Raw genomic sequence first — 19,451 nt, 5'->3', positions numbered from 1 at the left:
AGCCCCCGGGCCTCCCTGGGGTGCCCAGCACAAAAGTGCAGACACCCACCGGACCCTCAATCTCAGTTTTCGGATGTTTTTGCCACTCTAAGGACCCGCAGGCCAGCTGGGCCTTCTGGCAGGACAGAGAGCCCCGGAATCCGACGTGGAGAGCTGGGTGTACGTCCCCACGAGGAGGCGGTCCCCACCTCCGCGGCTATCCCCTTGCGGGGAGCGGCAGCCGTGGGGCCTCAGAGAAGACACCAGGCTGGGCCCCCACGGCACAGCGGGAGCACGTCCCCCGCAGGCCACTTAGCCACGGCGGCCAGCCGGCGGACGGTTGGGTTGCGCGAGACGCTGCGGCCGCCCTGCTACCGGGTTCCTGGGAGGGCGTCCTGGAACCAGCGTCCACACCAAGCCCTTGGAAGGCCCAGGCGACGGAGGAGCCCCGTCAGGCAGGGGCCGAGGACGGTGACGGCCCGGGCGGGGAGGAGCGTGTCAGGCAGGGGCAGAGGACGGTGACAGGTGACAGGCCGGGCGGGAAGGAGTCAGTCAGGCAGGGGCCGTGGAGGAGACGGGCTGGGTAAGGGTTAGGGTTAGAGTCAGGGCACAAGTCACAATCGCAAAGACCTGGAAGCCACCCGAGTGCCCATCGACCCACGAGTGGGTAAATAAAATGTGGCGCGTGGACACCACGGAGTGCTATTCGGCTATGAGGAGCAGCGCTGAGGGGGCACCTCTCGTGGTTCTCCTGGCCAGAGCTGGAACCCGTTCCAGTAAGCCAAGTATCCCAAGAATGGACACACGAGCACCACGTGCTCGCGCTCACCAGCAAATGGGTACGAACCGATGGACACCTAAGTGGACACAGAGGAATCACCTTCTTCGGGTGGGTGTCGGGCGGGTGGGGGGAGGGGATGGGCATACACATCCATTAGGAATGGGGTGGGTGCGCACCGACTGGGGGATGGGCGCACTTGAAGCTCTGACCCGAGGGGGGAGGCTGGGAGAGGGCAACGCACCCGACCTTAACATTGGTGCCCCCACAATATGCTGGAGCAACATGAGAGGTAAATGAATAAGAACACGGGGGGGGGAGGGGGGCACGGGCAACACATGTCACCTTAAAACTTGGACTCCCATCATCTGCTTGAAAAGAGAGAGAAAAGAAAATGCAATAATAGAGATAAGAGACACTTTTTAAAAATAATGAATCCGGCCGGGCGCTGTGGCTCACGCCTGTAATCCTAGCTCTTGGGAGGCCGAGGCGGGCGGATTGCTCAAGGTCAGGAGTTCAAAACCAGCCTGAGCAAGAGCGAGACCCCGTCTCTACTATAAATAGAAAGAAATTAATTGGCCAACTGATATATATATAAAAAATTAGCGGGGCATGGTGGCGCATGCCTGCAGTCCCAGCTACCCGGGAGGCTGAGGCAGAAGGATCACTCGCGCCCAGGAGTTTGAAGTTGCTGTGAGCTAGGCTGACGCCACGGCACTCACTCTAGCCTGGGCAACAAACCGAGACTCTGTCTCAAAAAAAAAAAAAAAAAAAATGAATCCGAAGAGAAAAGTAAAAGGAGGCCTGTGGAGCAGGTCTGGGTGTGACTCCGGATGCCCGAACATCAGGTGCCACCACCAAAGATTCCTACGTGTAGCCCATAGAACCCCAAAAGCAACGGGACGAGTTCTGGTCACATACTCCCTCAAAATGACATCCAGGCCTTCTTCTGGAACTCCCTCCCCTCTCAGACTCTCAAGGTTTCCTCCAGCGTGTCGGCTCCCACAGAGCAGACCTTTGGTCTGAGACCTGACTGTCCAGAAGCCACGCATGCTGCCGCGTGGCGGCGGTGTCACGGCTCGGGACAAGAGGAGGCCCCACGGTGCGGGCTGGGGCGCCAGGCACCGCGGCGGGCGCTGAGGGTGGGGGTCACCCCCACCCCGGGCCGCCCCCGCACTCCCAGAAACGCGACAGAACCAGAGGCAAAAAAAAAAAAAAAAAAGAAGAAGAAGCCTACGGCACCCGGTATTCCCGGGCGGTCTCCCATCCAAGTTCTAACCAGGCCCGACCCTGCTTAGCTTCCGAGACCAGACGGGATCGGGCGCGTTCGGGGTGGTGTGGTCGTGGACGGCGGAGGGCGCCCCTGCCCCGCTCGAGAAGCCGAGCCTCTCTGCGCTTCCCCGCCGCCTCCTCCCGCCCCAGGCCCCGCGCCGGGCCGGGCCTGTTGAGTTCACCGGCCGGGTCCCGTGGGCTCCGAGGGACGGGGTGACAGGCGGGGCGGGCAGGGAGCGGCGGGCCGGGGTTGGGGGCTGTCTCTCTATACACACACACTCACACTCACACTCACTCACTCACTCACACTCACACAAGATGCGCCTCCACGGCTGGACCCGCCAAGGTGGAGACCTTCCAGCCCCCCTCCTCTCCTCGCCTGGCCTCCTTCACCTCCCCGCCCCCCACCCCCAGCGCGCCTCCGGGGCCGCTGACTGCGCACGGGCGGGTGGGCGGGGCGGGGCGCTCGCCCTTTGACCCCAGCCAGGGGCCGCCCTCCCCCACAACCCCTTTCAGCTGTGCCCCCCACCCTGTGGCCCCGCGGCCGCCTATTCCCCCGGGCCAGGGCTGGGGCACAGCGCACGGGGGAGGGGAGCCAGTGTATGGGGCGTCTCTCTCTCTCTCGGGATGTGTCCCATGGGTGGGGTGGGGTGGCGTGGTCTGTGGGGCGCTGAAGAAATCAGTCCCCTCCATCTCCTCCCTCTGGAAAACACCCAAGCCCTTGGAGAACTGCCCGCACCGCTACCGTGGGGGCCGGGACCCTCCTCTGTGTCCTCCTGTGGCCCAGTCCAAGGGGCCTGGGCCTGGCCGGGGCTGCATTGGACCCCAACCACCCTGGCGTGTGGACTCGCTAAAAATCGGCGATTAGATATTGGATTCCAGCGTCATTGAGGTCATTTCACTAATGAGTGCACCGCAAAGAGTTTCCTAATCCATCTGTGAGGGTGGCAACCGAAAGAGAATTTTAGAGCCGACAGAATAGGCGAGGAAAGGCATAGGAGATTTCCACACCCAGTAAGGAAGCCTTTCCCGAAATGGAAGAAAGAAAGGAGCAAACAGAGACACCGGTAGCCCCCCGCCCGGATGAGAGTCTGCCCCTGAGAGAAAGTACCCTGACCAGGTTCTCCCGTGGGTGGGTGGCGAGCTAGCGGCATTCAGAAGAGCGAGGCCCGCAGTCTGTGCAGAAGACACCTGCACTCGGGTGTGTGTGGCGGCACAATTCACAAGCAGCTCCAGATGTTAATCCAAGGAGAAGCCAGGGAGTTCCCAACGCCCCAGGTGTCCTCAGCCCACGACTGGCTGCTGTGGGAATGCGAAGCCCGGCTCCTTGTCTCAGAGCGGGGCAACCAGGAGGTGTGATGTCCACCCCGGGGTTCCCAGGAGGATCAGGCTGAAGCTGGGACTTGGCCTGAAAGTGTCCCCTCGCATGGCCACCCCCTTCCCCTTCCTGCTCCTCTACTCCTGGTGCCCCTCCATCCAGGGGCCAGACCTTAAAGAGTCACCCGCAAGAGAATCCTGGTCCCAAAGGAGCCTTCTGGGGGACCCGTGCTGAGAGAGGTTGTGGGCATGGCCCGCTGGGGCTCTGCCCGACCCAGGGCTGAGAGATGCAACCTCCCAGCTCTGGGTCCCTGCAGGAAGTGTTGGCAAGCACAGGGCCAGTCCTCCAAAGGCCCAGGTGCAGGGAGCCCAGGCCAAGCAGCCTGTGGAAGAAGCCACATGCTGTGCCACCCCGGGGAACACGACTGCAGGCCACGGCCCTTCCCACCTCCTCCTCCTCCTCCTCCTCCTCCTCCTCCTCCTCCCACCCCGCCCCCGCCCCCGCCCCCACATGGCACAGGGCCCAGAGACACCTCAGACACTTGCTACCCAAAGTGCAAAGGGCATCAGTTGCTCCTCCAAACCCCCCCCAGCCCAGCAGACCGCATTGTCCAGCCAGCCCCCGGGCCTCCCTGGGGTGCCCAGCACAAAAGTGCAGACACCCACCGGACCCTCAATCTCAGTTTTCGGATGTTTTTGCCACTCTAAGGACCCGCAGGCCAGCTGGGCCTTCTGGCAGGACAGAGAGCCCCGGAATCCGACGTGGAGAGCTGGGTGTACGTCCCCACGAGGAGGCGGTCCCCACCTCCGCGGCTATCCCCTTGCGGGGAGCGGCAGCCGTGGGGCCTCAGAGAAGACACCAGGCTGGGCCCCCACGGCACAGCGGGAGCACGTCCCCCGCAGGCCACTTAGCCACGGCGGCCAGCCGGCGGACGGTTGGGTTGCGCGAGACGCTGCGGCCGCCCTGCTACCGGGTTCCTGGGAGGGCGTCCTGGAACCAGCGTCCACACCAAGCCCTTGGAAGGCCCAGGCGACGGAGGAGCCCCGTCAGGCAGGGGCCGAGGACGGTGACGGCCCGGGCGGGGAGGAGCGTGTCAGGCAGGGGCAGAGGACGGTGACAGGTGACAGGCCGGGCGGGAAGGAGTCAGTCAGGCAGGGGCCGTGGAGGAGACGGGCTGGGTAAGGGTTAGGGTTAGAGTCAGGGCACAAGTCACAATCGCAAAGACCTGGAAGCCACCCGAGTGCCCATCGACCCACGAGTGGGTAAATAAAATGTGGCGCGTGGACACCACGGAGTGCTATTCGGCTATGAGGAGCAGCGCTGAGGGGGCACCTCTCGTGGTTCTCCTGGCCAGAGCTGGAACCCGTTCCAGTAAGCCAAGTATCCCAAGAATGGACACACGAGCACCACGTGCTCGCGCTCACCAGCAAATGGGTACGAACCGATGGACACCTAAGTGGACACAGAGGAATCACCTTCTTCGGGTGGGTGTCGGGCGGGTGGGGGGAGGGGATGGGCATACACATCCATTAGGAATGGGGTGGGTGCGCACCGACTGGGGGATGGGCGCACTTGAAGCTCTGACCCGAGGGGGGAGGCTGGGAGAGGGCAACGCACCCGACCTTAACATTGGTGCCCCCACAATATGCTGGAGCAACATGAGAGGTAAATGAATAAGAACATGGGGGGGGGAGGGGGGCACGGGCAACACATGTCACCTTAAAACTTGGACTCCCATCATCTGCTTGAAAAGAGAGAGAAAAGAAAATGCAATAATAGAGATAAGAGACACTTTTTAAAAATAATGAATCCGGCCGGGCGCTGTGGCTCACGCCTGTAATCCTAGCTCTTGGGAGGCCGAGGCGGGCGGATTGCTCAAGGTCAGGAGTTCAAAACCAGCCTGAGCAAGAGCGAGACCCCGTCTCTACTATAAATAGAAAGAAATTAATTGGCCAACTGATATATATATAAAAAATTAGCGGGGCATGGTGGCGCATGCCTGCAGTCCCAGCTACCCGGGAGGCTGAGGCAGAAGGATCACTCGAGCCCAGGAGTTTGAAGTTGCTGTGAGCTAGGCTGACGCCACGGCACTCACTCTAGCCTGGGCAACAAACCGAGACTCTGTCTCAAAAAAAAAAAAAAAAAAAATGAATCCGAAGAGAAAAGTAAAAGGAGGCCTGTGGAGCAGGTCTGGGTGTGACTCCGGATGCCCGAACATCAGGTGCCACCACCAAAGATTCCTACGTGTAGCCCATAGAACCCCAAAAGCAACGGGACGAGTTCTGGTCACATACTCCCTCAAAATGACATCCAGGCCTTCTTCTGGAACTCCCTCCCCTCTCAGACTCTCAAGGTTTCCTCCAGCGTGTCGGCTCCCACAGAGCAGACCTTTGGTCTGAGACCTGACTGTCCAGAAGCCACGCATGCTGCCGCGTGGCGGCGGTGTCACGGCTCGGGACAAGAGGAGGCCCCACGGTGCGGGCTGGGGCGCCAGGCACCGCGGCGGGCGCTGAGGGTGGGGGTCACCCCCACCCCGGGCCGCCCCCGCACTCCCAGAAACGCGACAGAACCAGAGGCAAAAAAAAAAAAAAAAAAGAAGAAGAAGCCTACGGCACCCGGTATTCCCGGGCGGTCTCCCATCCAAGTTCTAACCAGGCCCGACCCTGCTTAGCTTCCGAGACCAGACGGGATCGGGCGCGTTCGGGGTGGTGTGGTCGTGGACGGCGGAGGGCGCCCCTGCCCCGCTCGAGAAGCCGAGCCTCTCTGCGCTTCCCCGCCGCCTCCTCCCGCCCCAGGCCCCGCGCCGGGCCGGGCCTGTTGAGTTCGCCGGCCGGGTCCCGTGGGCTCCGAGGGACGGGGTGACAGGCGGGGCGGGCAGGGAGCGGCGGGCCGGGGTTGGGGGCTGTCTCTCTATACACACACACTCACACTCACACTCACTCACTCACTCACACTCACACAAGATGCGCCTCCACGGCTGGACCCGCCAAGGTGGAGACCTTCCAGCCCCCCTCCTCTCCTCGCCTGGCCTCCTTCACCTCCCCGCCCCCCACCCCCAGCGCGCCTCCGGGCCGCTGACTGCGCACGGGCGGGTGGGCGGGGCGGGGCGCTCGCCCTTTGACCCCAGCCAGGGGCCGCCCTCCCCCACAACCCCTTTCAGCTGTGCCCCCCACCCTGTGGCCCCGCGGCCGCCTATTCCCCCGGGCCAGGGCTGGGGCACAGCGCACGGGGGAGGGGAGCCAGTGTATGGGGCGTCTCTCTCTCTCTCGGGATGTGTCCCATGGGTGGGGTGGGGTGGCGTGGTCTGTGGGGCGCTGAAGAAATCAGTCCCCTCCATCTCCTCCCTCTGGAAAACACCCAAGCCCTTGGAGAACTGCCCGCACCGCTACCGTGGGGGCCGGGACCCTCCTCTGTGTCCTCCTGTGGCCCAGTCCAAGGGGCCTGGGCCTGGCCGGGGCTGCATTGGACCCCAACCACCCTGGCGTGTGGACTCGCTAAAAATCGGCGATTAGATATTGGATTCCAGCGTCATTGAGGTCATTTCACTAATGAGTGCACCGCAAAGAGTTTCCTAATCCATCTGTGAGGGTGGCAACCGAAAGAGAATTTTAGAGCCGACAGAATAGGCGAGGAAAGGCATAGGAGATTTCCACACCCAGTAAGGAAGCCTTTCCCGAAATGGAAGAAAGAAAGGAGCAAACAGAGACACCGGTAGCCCCCCGCCCGGATGAGAGTCTGCCCCTGAGAGAAAGTACCCTGACCAGGTTCTCCCGTGGGTGGGTGGCGAGCTAGCGGCATTCAGAAGAGCGAGGCCCGCAGTCTGTGCAGAAGACACCTGCACTCGGGTGTGTGTGGCGGCACAATTCACAAGCAGCTCCAGATGTTAATCCAAGGAGAAGCCAGGGAGTTCCCAACGCCCCAGGTGTCCTCAGCCCACGACTGGCTGCTGTGGGAATGCGAAGCCCGGCTCCTTGTCTCAGAGCGGGGCAACCAGGAGGTGTGATGTCCACCCCGGGGTTCCCAGGAGGATCAGGCTGAAGCTGGGACTTGGCCTGAAAGTGTCCCCTCGCATGGCCACCCCCTTCCCCTTCCTGCTCCTCTACTCCTGGTGCCCCTCCATCCAGGGGCCAGACCTTAAAGAGTCACCCGCAAGAGAATCCTGGTCCCAAAGGAGCCTTCTGGGGGACCCGTGCTGAGAGAGGTTGTGGGCATGGCCCGCTGGGGCTCTGCCCGACCCAGGGCTGAGAGATGCAACCTCCCAGCTCTGGGTCCCTGCAGGAAGTGTTGGCAAGCACAGGGCCAGTCCTCCAAAGGCCCAGGTGCAGGGAGCCCAGGCCAAGCAGCCTGTGGAAGAAGCCACATGCTGTGCCACCCCGGGGAACACGACTGCAGGCCACGGCCCTTCCCACCTCCTCCTCCTCCTCCTCCTCCTCCTCCTCCTCCTCCCACCCCGCCCCCGCCCCCGCCCCCACATGGCACAGGGCCCAGAGACACCTCAGACACTTGCTACCCAAAGTGCAAAGGGCATCAGTTGCTCCTCCAAACCCCCCCCAGCCCAGCAGACCGCATTGTCCAGCCAGCCCCCGGGCCTCCCTGGGGTGCCCAGCACAAAAGTGCAGACACCCACCGGACCCTCAATCTCAGTTTTCGGATGTTTTTGCCACTCTAAGGACCCGCAGGCCAGCTGGGCCTTCTGGCAGGACAGAGAGCCCCGGAATCCGACGTGGAGAGCTGGGTGTACGTCCCCACGAGGAGGCGGTCCCCACCTCCGCGGCTATCCCCTTGCGGGGAGCGGCAGCCGTGGGGCCTCAGAGAAGACACCAGGCTGGGCCCCCACGGCACAGCGGGAGCACGTCCCCCGCAGGCCACTTAGCCACGGCGGCCAGCCGGCGGACGGTTGGGTTGCGCGAGACGCTGCGGCCGCCCTGCTACCGGGTTCCTGGGAGGGCGTCCTGGAACCAGCGTCCACACCAAGCCCTTGGAAGGCCCAGGCGACGGAGGAGCCCCGTCAGGCAGGGGCCGAGGACGGTGACGGCCCGGGCGGGGAGGAGCGTGTCAGGCAGGGGCAGAGGACGGTGACAGGTGACAGGCCGGGCGGGAAGGAGTCAGTCAGGCAGGGGCCGTGGAGGAGACGGGCTGGGTAAGGGTTAGGGTTAGAGTCAGGGCACAAGTCACAATCGCAAAGACCTGGAAGCCACCCGAGTGCCCATCGACCCACGAGTGGGTAAATAAAATGTGGCGCGTGGACACCACGGAGTGCTATTCGGCTATGAGGAGCAGCGCTGAGGGGGCACCTCTCGTGGTTCTCCTGGCCAGAGCTGGAACCCGTTCCAGTAAGCCAAGTATCCCAAGAATGGACACACGAGCACCACGTGCTCGCGCTCACCAGCAAATGGGTACGAACCGATGGACACCTAAGTGGACACAGAGGAATCACCTTCTTCGGGTGGGTGTCGGGCGGGTGGGGGGAGGGGATGGGCATACACATCCATTAGGAATGGGGTGGGTGCGCACCGACTGGGGGATGGGCGCACTTGAAGCTCTGACCCGAGGGGGGAGGCTGGGAGAGGGCAACGCACCCGACCTTAACATTGGTGCCCCCACAATATGCTGGAGCAACATGAGAGGTAAATGAATAAGAACACGGGGGGGGGAGGGGGGCACGGGCAACACATGTCACCTTAAAACTTGGACTCCCATCATCTGCTTGAAAAGAGAGAGAAAAGAAAATGCAATAATAGAGATAAGAGACACTTTTTAAAAATAATGAATCCGGCCGGGCGCTGTGGCTCACGCCTGTAATCCTAGCTCTTGGGAGGCCGAGGCGGGCGGATTGCTCAAGGTCAGGAGTTCAAAACCAGCCTGAGCAAGAGCGAGACCCCGTCTCTACTATAAATAGAAAGAAATTAATTGGCCAACTGATATATATATAAAAAATTAGCGGGGCATGGTGGCGCATGCCTGCAGTCCCAGCTACCCGGGAGGCTGAGGCAGAAGGATCACTCGAGCCCAGGAGTTTGAAGTTGCTGTGAGCTAGGCTGACGCCACGGCACTCACTCTAGCCTGGGCAACAAACCGAGACTCTGTCTCAAAAAAAAAAAAAAAAAAAATGAATCCGAAGAGAAAAGTAAAAGGAGGCCTGTGGAGCAGGTCTGGGTGTGACTCCGGATGCCCGAACATCAGGTGCCACCACCAAAGATTCCTACGTGTAGCCCATAGAACCCCAAAAGCAACGGGACGAGTTCTGGTCACATACTCCCTCAAAATGACATCCAGGCCTTCTTCTGGAACTCCCTCCCCTCTCAGACTCTCAAGGTTTCCTCCAGCGTGTCGGCTCCCACAGAGCAGACCTTTGGTCTGAGACCTGACTGTCCAGAAGCCACGCATGCTGCCGCGTGGCGGCGGTGTCACGGCTCGGGACAAGAGGAGGCCCCACGGTGCGGGCTGGGGCGCCAGGCACCGCGGCGGGCGCTGAGGGTGGGGGTCACCCCCACCCCGGGCCGCCCCCGCACTCCCAGAAACGCGACAGAACCAGAGGCAAAAAAAAAAAAAAAAAGAAGAAGAAGCCTACGGCACCCGGTATTCCCGGGCGGTCTCCCATCCAAGTTCTAACCAGGCCCGACCCTGCTTAGCTTCCGAGACCAGACGGGATCGGGCGCGTTCGGGGTGGTGTGGTCGTGGACGGCGGAGGGCGCCCCTGCCCCGCTCGAGAAGCCGAGCCTCTCTGCGCTTCCCGCGCCGGGCCGGGCCTGTTGAGTTCGCCGGCCGGGTCCCGTGGGCTCCGAGGGACGGGGTGACAGGCGGGGCGGGCAGGGAGCGGCGGGCCGGGGTTGGGGGCTGTCTCTCTATACACACACACTCACACTCACACTCACTCACTCACTCACACTCACACAAGATGCGCCTCCACGGCTGGACCCGCCAAGGTGGAGACCTTCCAGCCCCCCTCCTCTCCTCGCCTGGCCTCCTTCACCTCCCCGCCCCACACCCCCAGCGCGCCTCCGGGGCCGCTGACTGCGCACGGGCGGGTGGGCGGGGCGGGGCGCTCGCCCTTTGACCCCAGCCAGGGGCCGCCCTCCCCCACAACCCCTTTCAGCTGTGCCCCCCACCCTGTGGCCCCGCGGCCGCCTATTCCCCCGGGCCAGGGCTGGGGCACAGCGCACGGGGGAGGGGAGCCAGTGTATGGGGCGTCTCTCTCTCTCGGGATGTGTCCCATGGGTGGGGTGGGGTGGCGTGGTCTGTGGGGCGCTGAAGAAATCAGTCCCCTCCATCTCCTCCCTCTGGAAAACACCCAAGCCCTTGGAGAACTGCCCGCACCGCTACCGTGGGGGCCGGGACCCTCCTCTGTGTCCTCCTGTGGCCCAGTCCAAGGGGCCTGGGCCTGGCCGGGGCTGCATTGGACCCCAACCACCCTGGCGTGTGGACTCGCTAAAAATCGGCGATTAGATATTGGATTCCAGCGTCATTGAGGTCATTTCACTAATGAGTGCACCGCAAAGAGTTTCCTAATCCATCTGTGAGGGTGGCAACCGAAAGAGAATTTTAGAGCCGACAGAATAGGCGAGGAAAGGCATAGGAGATTTCCACACCCAGTAAGGAAGCCTTTCCCGAAATGGAAGAAAGAAAGGAGCAAACAGAGACACCGGTAGCCCCCCGCCCGGATGAGAGTCTGCCCCTGAGAGAAAGTACCCTGACCAGGTTCTCCCGTGGGTGGGTGGCGAGCTAGCGGCATTCAGAAGAGCGAGGCCCGCAGTCTGTGCAGAAGACACCTGCACTCGGGTGTGTGTGGCGGCACAATTCACAAGCAGCTCCAGATGTTAATCCAAGGAGAAGCCAGGGAGTTCCCAACGCCCCAGGTGTCCTCAGCCCACGACTGGCTGCTGTGGGAATGCGAAGCCCGGCTCCTTGTCTCAGAGCGGGGCAACCAGGAGGTGTGATGTCCACCCCGGGGTTCCCAGGAGGATCAGGCTGAAGCTGGGACTTGGCCTGAAAGTGTCCCCTCGCATGGCCACCCCCTTCCCCTTCCTGCTCCTCTACTCCTGGTGCCCCTCCATCCAGGGGCCAGACCTTAAAGAGTCACCCGCAAGAGAATCCTGGTCCCAAAGGAGCCTTCTGGGGGACCCGTGCTGAGAGAGGTTGTGGGCATGGCCCGCTGGGGCTCTGCCCGACCCAGGGCTGAGAGATGCAACCTCCCAGCTCTGGGTCCCTGCAGGAAGTGTTGGCAAGCACAGGGCCAGTCCTCCAAAGGCCCAGGTGCAGGGAGCCCAGGCCAAGCAGCCTGTGGAAGAAGCCACATGCTGTGCCACCCCGGGGAACACGACTGCAGGCCACGGCCCTTCCCACCTCCTCCTCCTCCTCCTCCTCCTCCTCCTCCTCCCACCCCGCCCCCGCCCCCGCCCCCACATGGCACAGGGCCCAGAGACACCTCAGACACTTGCTACCCAAAGTGCAAAGGGCATCAGTTGCTCCTCCAAACCCCCCCCAGCCCAGCAGACCGCATTGTCCAGCCAGCCCCCGGGCCTCCCTGGGGTGCCCAGCACAAAAGTGCAGACACCCACCGGACCCTCAATCTCAGTTTTCGGATGTTTTTGCCACTCTAAGGACCCGCAGGCCAGCTGGGCCTTCTGGCAGGACAGAGAGCCCCGGAATCCGACGTGGAGAGCTGGGTGTACGTCCCCACGAGGAGGCGGTCCCCACCTCCGCGGCTATCCCCTTGCGGGGAGCGGCAGCCGTGGGGCCTCAGAGAAGACACCAGGCTGGGCCCCCACGGCACAGCGGGAGCACGTCCCCCGCAGGCCACTTAGCCACGGCGGCCAGCCGGCGGACGGTTGGGTTGCGCGAGACGCTGCGGCCGCCCTGCTACCGGGTTCCTGGGAGGGCGTCCTGGAACCAGCGTCCACACCAAGCCCTTGGAAGGCCCAGGCGACGGAGGAGCCCCGTCAGGCAGGGGCCGAGGACGGTGACGGCCCGGGCGGGGAGGAGCGTGTCAGGCAGGGGCAGAGGACGGTGACAGGTGACAGGCCGGGCGGGAAGGAGTCAGTCAGGCAGGGGCCGTGGAGGAGACGGGCTGGGTAAGGGTTAGGGTTAGAGTCAGGGCACAAGTCACAATCGCAAAGACCTGGAAGCCACCCGAGTGCCCATCGACCCACGAGTGGGTAAATAAAATGTGGCGCGTGGACACCACGGAGTGCTATTCGGCTATGAGGAGCAGCGCTGAGGGGGCACCTCTCGTGGTTCTCCTGGCCAGAGCTGGAACCCGTTCCAGTAAGCCAAGTATCCCAAGAATGGACACACGAGCACCACGTGCTCGCGCTCACCAGCAAATGGGTACGAACCGATGGACACCTAAGTGGACACAGAGGAATCACCTTCTTCGGGTGGGTGTCGGGCGGGTGGGGGGAGGGGATGGGCATACACATCCATTAGGAATGGGGTGGGTGCGCACCGACTGGGGGATGGGCGCACTTGAAGCTCTGACCCGAGGGGGGAGGCTGGGAGAGGGCAACGCACCCGACCTTAACATTGGTGCCCCCACAATATGCTGGAGCAACATGAGAGGTAAATGAATAAGAACACGGGGGGGGAGGGGGGCACGGGCAACACATGTCACCTTAAAACTTGGACTCCCATCATCTGCTTGAAAAGAGAGAGAAAAGAAAATGCAATAATAGAGATAAGAGACACTTTTTAAAAATAATGAATCCGGCCGGGCGCTGTGGCTCACGCCTGTAATCCTAGCTCTTGGGAGGCCGAGGCGGGCGGATTGCTCAAGGTCAGGAGTTCAAAACCAGCCTGAGCAAGAGCGAGACCCCGTCTCTACTATAAATAGAAAGAAATTAATTGGCCAACTGATATATATATAAAAAATTAGCGGGGCATGGTGGCGCATGCCTGCAGTCCCAGCTACCCGGGAGGCTGAGGCAGAAGGATCACTCGAGCCCAGGAGTTTGAAGTTGCTGTGAGCTAGGCTGACGCCACGGCACTCACTCTAGCCTGGGCAACAAACCGAGACTCTGTCTCAAAAAAAAAAAAAAAAAAAAATGAATCCGAAGAGAAAAGTAAAAGGAGGCCTGTGGAGCAGGTCTGGGTGTGACTCCGGATGCCCGAACATCAGGTGCCACCACCAAAGATTCCTACGTGTAGCCCATAGAACCCCAAAAGCAACGGGACGAGTTCTGGTCACATACTCCCTCAAAATGACATCCAGGCCTTCTTCTGGAACTCCCTCCCCTCTCAGACTCTCAAGGTTTCCTCCAGCGTGTCGGCTCCCACAGAGCAGACCTTTGGTCTGAGACCTGACTGTCCAGAAGCCACGCATGCTGCCGCGTGGCGGCGGTGTCACGGCTCGGGACAAGAGGAGGCCCCACGGTGCGGGCTGGGGCGCCAGGCACCGCGGCGGGCGCTGAGGGTGGGGGTCACCCCCACCCCGGGCCGCCCCCGCACTCCCAGAAACGCGACAGAACCAGAGGCAAAAAAAAAAAAAAAAAGAAGAAGAAGCCTACGGCACCCGGTATTCCCGGGCGGTCTCCCATCCAAGTTCTAACCAGGCCCGACCCTGCTTAGCTTCCGAGACCAGACGGGATCGGGCGCGTTCGGGGTGGTGTGGTCGTGGACGGCGGAGGGCGCCCCTGCCCCGCTCGAGAAGCCGAGCCTCTCTGCGCTTCCCCGCCGCCTCCTCCCGCCCCAGGCCCCGCGCCGGGCCGGGCCTGTTGAGTTCGCCGGCCGGGTCCCGTGGGCTCCGAGGGACGGGGTGACAGGCGGGGCGGGCAGGGAGCGGCGGGCCGGGGTTGGGGGCTGTCTCTCTATACACACACACTCACACTCACACTCACTCACTCACTCACACTCACACAAGATGCGCCTCCACGGCTGGACCCGCCAAGGTGGAGACCTTCCAGCCCCCCTCCTCTCCTCGCCTGGCCTCCTTCACCTCCCCGCCCCCCACCCCCAGCGCGCCTCCGGGGCCGCTGACTGCGCACGGGCGGGTGGGCGGGGCGGGGCGCTCGCCCTTTGACCCCAGCCAGGGGCCGCCCTCCCCCACAACCCCTTTCAGCTGTGCCCCCCACCCTGTGGCCCCGCGGCCGCCTATTCCCCCGGGCCAGGGCTGGGGCACAGCGCACGGGGGAGGGGAGCCAGTGTATGGGGCGTCTCTCTCTCTCTCGGGATGTGTCCCATGGGTGGGGTGGGGTGGCGTGGTCTGTGGGGCGCTGAAGAAATCAGTCCCCTCCATCTCCTCCCTCTGGAAAACACCCAAGCCCTTGGAGAACTGCCCGCACCGCTACCGTGGGGGCCGGGACCCTCCTCTGTGTCCTCCTGTGGCCCAGTCCAAGGGGCCTGGGCCTGGCCGGGGCTGCATTGGACCCCAACCACCCTGGCGTGTGGACTCGCTAAAAATCGGCGATTAGATATTGGATTCCAGCGTCATTGAGGTCATTTCACTAATGAGTGCACCGCAAAGAGTTTCCTAATCCATCTGTGAGGGTGGCAACCGAAAGAGAATTTTAGAGCCGACAGAATAGGCGAGGAAAGGCATAGGAGATTTCCACACCCAGTAAGGAAGCCTTTCCCGAAATGGAAGAAAGAAAGGAGCAAACAGAGACACCGGTAGCCCCCCGCCCGGATGAGAGTCTGCCCCTGAGAGAAAGTACCCTGACCAGGTTCTCCCGTGGGTGGGTGGCGAGCTAGCGGCATTCAGAAGAGCGAGGCCCGCAGTCTGTGCAGAAGACACCTGCACTCGGGTGTGTGTGGCGGCACAATTCACAAGCAGCTCCAGATGTTAATCCAAGGAGAAGCCAGGGAGTTCCCAACGCCCCAGGTGTCCTCAGCCCACGACTGGCTGCTGTGGGAATGCGAAGCCCGGCTCCTTGTCTCAGAGCGGGGCAACCAGGAGGTGTGATGTCCACCCCGGGGTTCCCAGGAGGATCAGGCTGAAGCTGGGACTTGGCCTGAAAGTGTCCCCTCGCATGGCCACCCCCTTCCCCTTCCTGCTCCTCTACTCCTGGTGCCCCTCCATCCAGGGGCCAGACCTTAAAGAGTCACCCGCAAGAGAATCCTGGTCCCAAAGGAGCCTTCTGGGGGACCCGTGCTGAGAGAGGTTGTGGGCATGGCCCGCTGGGGCTCTGCCCGACCCAGGGCTGAGAGATGCAACCTCCCAGCTCTGGGTCCCTGCAGGAAGTGTTGGCAAGCACAGGGCCAGTCCTCCAAAGGCCCAGGTGCAGGGAGCCCAGGCCAAGCAGCCTGTGGAAGAAGCCACATGCTGTGCCACCCCGGGGAACACGACTGCAGGCCACGGCCCTTCCCACCTCCTCCTCCTCCTCCTCCTCCCACCCCGCCCCCGCCCCCGCCCCCACATGGCACAGGGCCCAGAGACACCTCAGACACTTGCTACCCAAAGTGCAAAGGGCATCAGTTGCTCCTCCAAACCCCCCCCAGCCCAGCAGACCGCATTGTCCAGCCAGCCCCCGGGCCTCCCTGGGGTGCCCAGCACAAAAGTGCAGACACCCACCGGACCCTCAATCTCAGTTTTCGGATGTTTTTGCCACTCTAAGGACCCGCAGGCCAGCTGGGCCTTCTGGCAGGACAGAGAGCCCCGGAATCCGACGTGGAGAGCTGGGTGTACGTCCCCACGAGGAGGCGGTCCCCACCTCCGCGGCTATCCCCTTGCGGGGAGCGGCAGCCGTGGGGCCTCAGAGAAGACACCAGGCTGGGCCCCCACGGCACAGCGGGAGCACGTCCCCCGCAGGCCACTTAGCCACGGCGGCCAGCCGGCGGACGGTTGGGTTGCGCGAGACGCTGCGGCCGCCCTGCTACCGGGTTCCTGGGAGGGCGTCCTGGAACCAGCGTCCACACCAAGCCCTTGGAAGGCCCAGGCGACGGAGGAGCCCCGTCAGGCAGGGGCCGAGGACGGTGACGGCCCGGGCGGGGAGGAGCGTGTCAGGCAGGGGCAGAGGACGGTGACAGGTGACAGGCCGGGCGGGAAGGAGTCAGTCAGGCAGGGGCCGTGGAGGAGACGGGCTGGGTAAGGGTTAGGGTTAGAGTCAGGGCACAAGTCACAATCGCAAAGACCTGGAAGCCACCCGAGTGCCCATCGACCCACGAGTGGGTAAATAAAATGTGGCGCGTGGACACCACGGAGTGCTATTCGGCTATGAGGAGCAGCGCTGAGGGGGCACCTCTCGTGGTTCTCCTGGCCAGAGCTGGAACCCGTTCCAGTAAGCCAAGTATCCCAAGAATGGACACACGAGCACCACGTGCTCGCGCTCACCAGCAAATGGGTACGAACCGATGGACACCTAAGTGGACACAGAGGAATCACCTTCTTCGGGTGGGTGTCGGGCGGGTGGGGGGAGGGGATGGGCATACACATCCATTAGGAATGGGGTGGGTGCGCACCGACTGGGGGATGGGCGCACTTGAAGCTCTGACCCGAGGGGGGAGGCTGGGAGAGGGCAACGCACCCGACCTTAACATTGGTGCCCCCACAATATGCTGGAGCAACATGAGAGGTAAATGAATAAGAACACGGGGGGGGGAGGGGGGCACGGGCAACACATGTCACCTTAAAACTTGGACTCCCATCATCTGCTTGAAAAGAGAGAGAAAAGAAAATGCAATAATAGAGATAAGAGACACTTTTTAAAAATAATGAATCCGGCCGGGCGCTGTGGCTCACGCCTGTAATCCTAGCTCTTGGGAGGCCGAGGCGGGCGGATTGCTCAAGGTCAGGAGTTCAAAACCAGCCTGAGCAAGAGCGAGACCCCGTCTCTACTATAAATAGAAAGAAATTAATTGGCCAACTGATATATATATAAAAAATTAGCGGGGCATGGTGGCGCATGCCTGCAGTCCCAGCTACCCGGGAGGCTGAGGCAGAAGGATCACTCGAGCCCAGGAGTTTGAAGTTGCTGTGAGCTAGGCTGACGCCACGGCACTCACTCTAGCCTGGGCAACAAACCGAGACTCTGTCTCAAAAAAAAAAAAAAAAAAATGAATCCGAAGAGAAAAGTAAAAGGAGGCCTGTGGAGCAGGTCTGGGTGTGACTCCGGATGCCCGAACATCAGGTGCCACCACCAAAGATTCCTACGTGTAGCCCATAGAACCCCAAAAGCAACGGGACGAGTTCTGGTCACATACTCCCTCAAAATGACATCCAGGCCTTCTTCTGGAACTCCCTCCCCTCTCAGACTCTCAAGGTTTCCTCCAGCGTGTCGGCTCCCACAGAGCAGACCTTTGGTCTGAGACCTGACTGTCCAGAAGCCACGCATGCTGCCGCGTGGCGGCGGTGTCACGGCTCGGGACAAGAGGAGGCCCCACGGTGCGGGCTGGGGCGCCAGGCACCGCGGCGGGCGCTGAGGGTGGGGGTCACCCCCACCCCGGGCCGCCCCCGCACTCCCAGAAACGCGACAGAACCAGAGGCAAAAAAAAAAAAAAAAAAGAAGAAGAAGCCTACGGCACCCGGTATTCCCGGGCGGTCTCCCATCCAAGTTCTAACCAGGCCCGACCCTGCTTAGCTTCCGAGACCAGACGGGATCGGGCGCGTTCGGGGTGGTGTGGTCGTGGACGGCGGAGGGCGCCCCTGCCCCGCTCGAGAAGCCGAGCCTCTCTGCGCTTCCCCGCCGCCTCCTCCCGCCCCAGGCCCCGCGCCGGGCCGGGCCTGTTGAGTTCGCCGGCCGGGTCCCGTGGGCTCCGAGGGACGGGGTGACAGGCGGGGCGGGCAGGGAGCGGCGGGCCGGGGTTGGGGGCTGTCTCTCTATACACACACACTCACACTCACACTCACTCACTCACTCACACTCACACAAGATGCGCCTCCACGGCTGGACCCGCCAAGGTGGAGACCTTCCAGCCCCCCTCCTCTCCTCGCCTGGCCTCCTTCACCTCCCCGCCCCCCACCCCCAGCGCGCCTCCGGGGCCGCTGACTGCGCACGGGCGGGTGGGCGGGGCGGGGCGCTCGCCCTTTGACCCCAGCCAGGGGCCGCCCTCCCCCACAACCCCTTTCAGCTGTGCCCCCCACCCTGTGGCCCCGCGGCCGCCTATTCCCCCGGGCCAGGGCTGGGGCACAGCGCACGGGGGAGGGGAGCCAGTGTATGGGGCGTCTCTCTCTCTCTCTCGGGATGTGTCCCATGGGTGGGGTGGGGTGGCGTGGTCTGTGGGGCGCTGAAGAAATCAGTCCCCTCCATCTCCTCCCTCTGGAAAACACCCAAGCCCTTGGAGAACTGCCCGCACCGCTACCGTGGGGGCCGGGACCCTCCTCTGTGTCCTCCTGTGGCCCAGTCCAAGGGGCCTGGGCCTGGCCGGGGCTGCATTGGACCCCAACCACCCTGGCGTGTGGACTCGCTAAAAATCGGCGATTAGATATTGGATTCCAGCGTCATTGAGGTCATTTCACTAATGAGTGCACCGCAAAGAGTTTCCTAATCCATCTGTGAGGGTGGCAACCGAAAGAGAATTTTAGAGCCGACAGAATAGGCGAGGAAAGGCATAGGAGATTTCCACACCCAGTAAGGAAGCCTTTCCCGAAATGGAAGAAAGAAAGGAGCAAACAGAGACACCGGTAGCCCCCCGCCCGGATGAGAGTCTGCCCCTGAGAGAAAGTACCCTGACCAGGTTCTCCCGTGGGTGGGTGGCGAGCTAGCGGCATTCAGAAGAGCGAGGCCCGCAGTCTGTGCAGAAGACACCTGCACTCGGGTGTGTGTGGCGGCACAATTCACAAGCAGCTCCAGATGTTAATCCAAGGAGAAGCCAGGGAGTTCCCAACGCCCCAGGTGTCCTCAGCCCACGACTGGCTGCTGTGGGAATGCGAAGCCCGGCTCCTTGTCTCAGAGCGGGGCAACCAGGAGGTGTGATGTCCACCCCGGGGTTCCCAGGAGGATCAGGCTGAAGCTGGGACTTGGCCTGAAAGTGTCCCCTCGCATGGCCACCCCCTTCCCCTTCCTGCTCCTCTACTCCTGGTGCCCCTCCATCCAGGGGCCAGACCTTAAAGAGTCACCCGCAAGAGAATCCTGGTCCCAAAGGAGCCTTCTGGGGGACCCGTGCTGAGAGAGGTTGTGGGCATGGCCCGCTGGGGCTCTGCCCGACCCAGGGCTGAGAGATGCAACCTCCCAG

General features: G+C 62.5%; 5 pseudogenes; all 5 read right to left on the bottom strand.

Moving 5' to 3' along the window:
• Positions 1-1,987: 1,987 nt before the first annotated feature.
• Positions 1,988-2,106, bottom strand: LOC142861825 (uncharacterized; annotated as a pseudogene).
• A 3,844-nt stretch (positions 2,107-5,950) lies between these two features.
• On the bottom strand, positions 5,951-6,069 carry LOC142861824 (uncharacterized; annotated as a pseudogene).
• A 3,842-nt stretch (positions 6,070-9,911) lies between these two features.
• LOC142861823 (uncharacterized) lies at positions 9,912-10,030 on the bottom strand (annotated as a pseudogene).
• A 3,812-nt stretch (positions 10,031-13,842) lies between these two features.
• LOC142861821 (uncharacterized) lies at positions 13,843-13,961 on the bottom strand (annotated as a pseudogene).
• A 3,828-nt stretch (positions 13,962-17,789) lies between these two features.
• On the bottom strand, positions 17,790-17,908 carry LOC142861820 (uncharacterized; annotated as a pseudogene).
• Between the last annotated feature and the right edge of the window lie 1,543 nt (positions 17,909-19,451).

Source organism: Microcebus murinus, chromosome 17, assembly GCF_040939455.1.
Source record: "Microcebus murinus isolate Inina chromosome 17, M.murinus_Inina_mat1.0, whole genome shotgun sequence".
Taxonomy (NCBI): Eukaryota; Metazoa; Chordata; class Mammalia; order Primates; family Cheirogaleidae; genus Microcebus; species Microcebus murinus.
The sequence above is the reverse complement of the archived record's forward strand: the minus strand, read 5'-3'. Positions and strand labels throughout refer to the sequence as shown.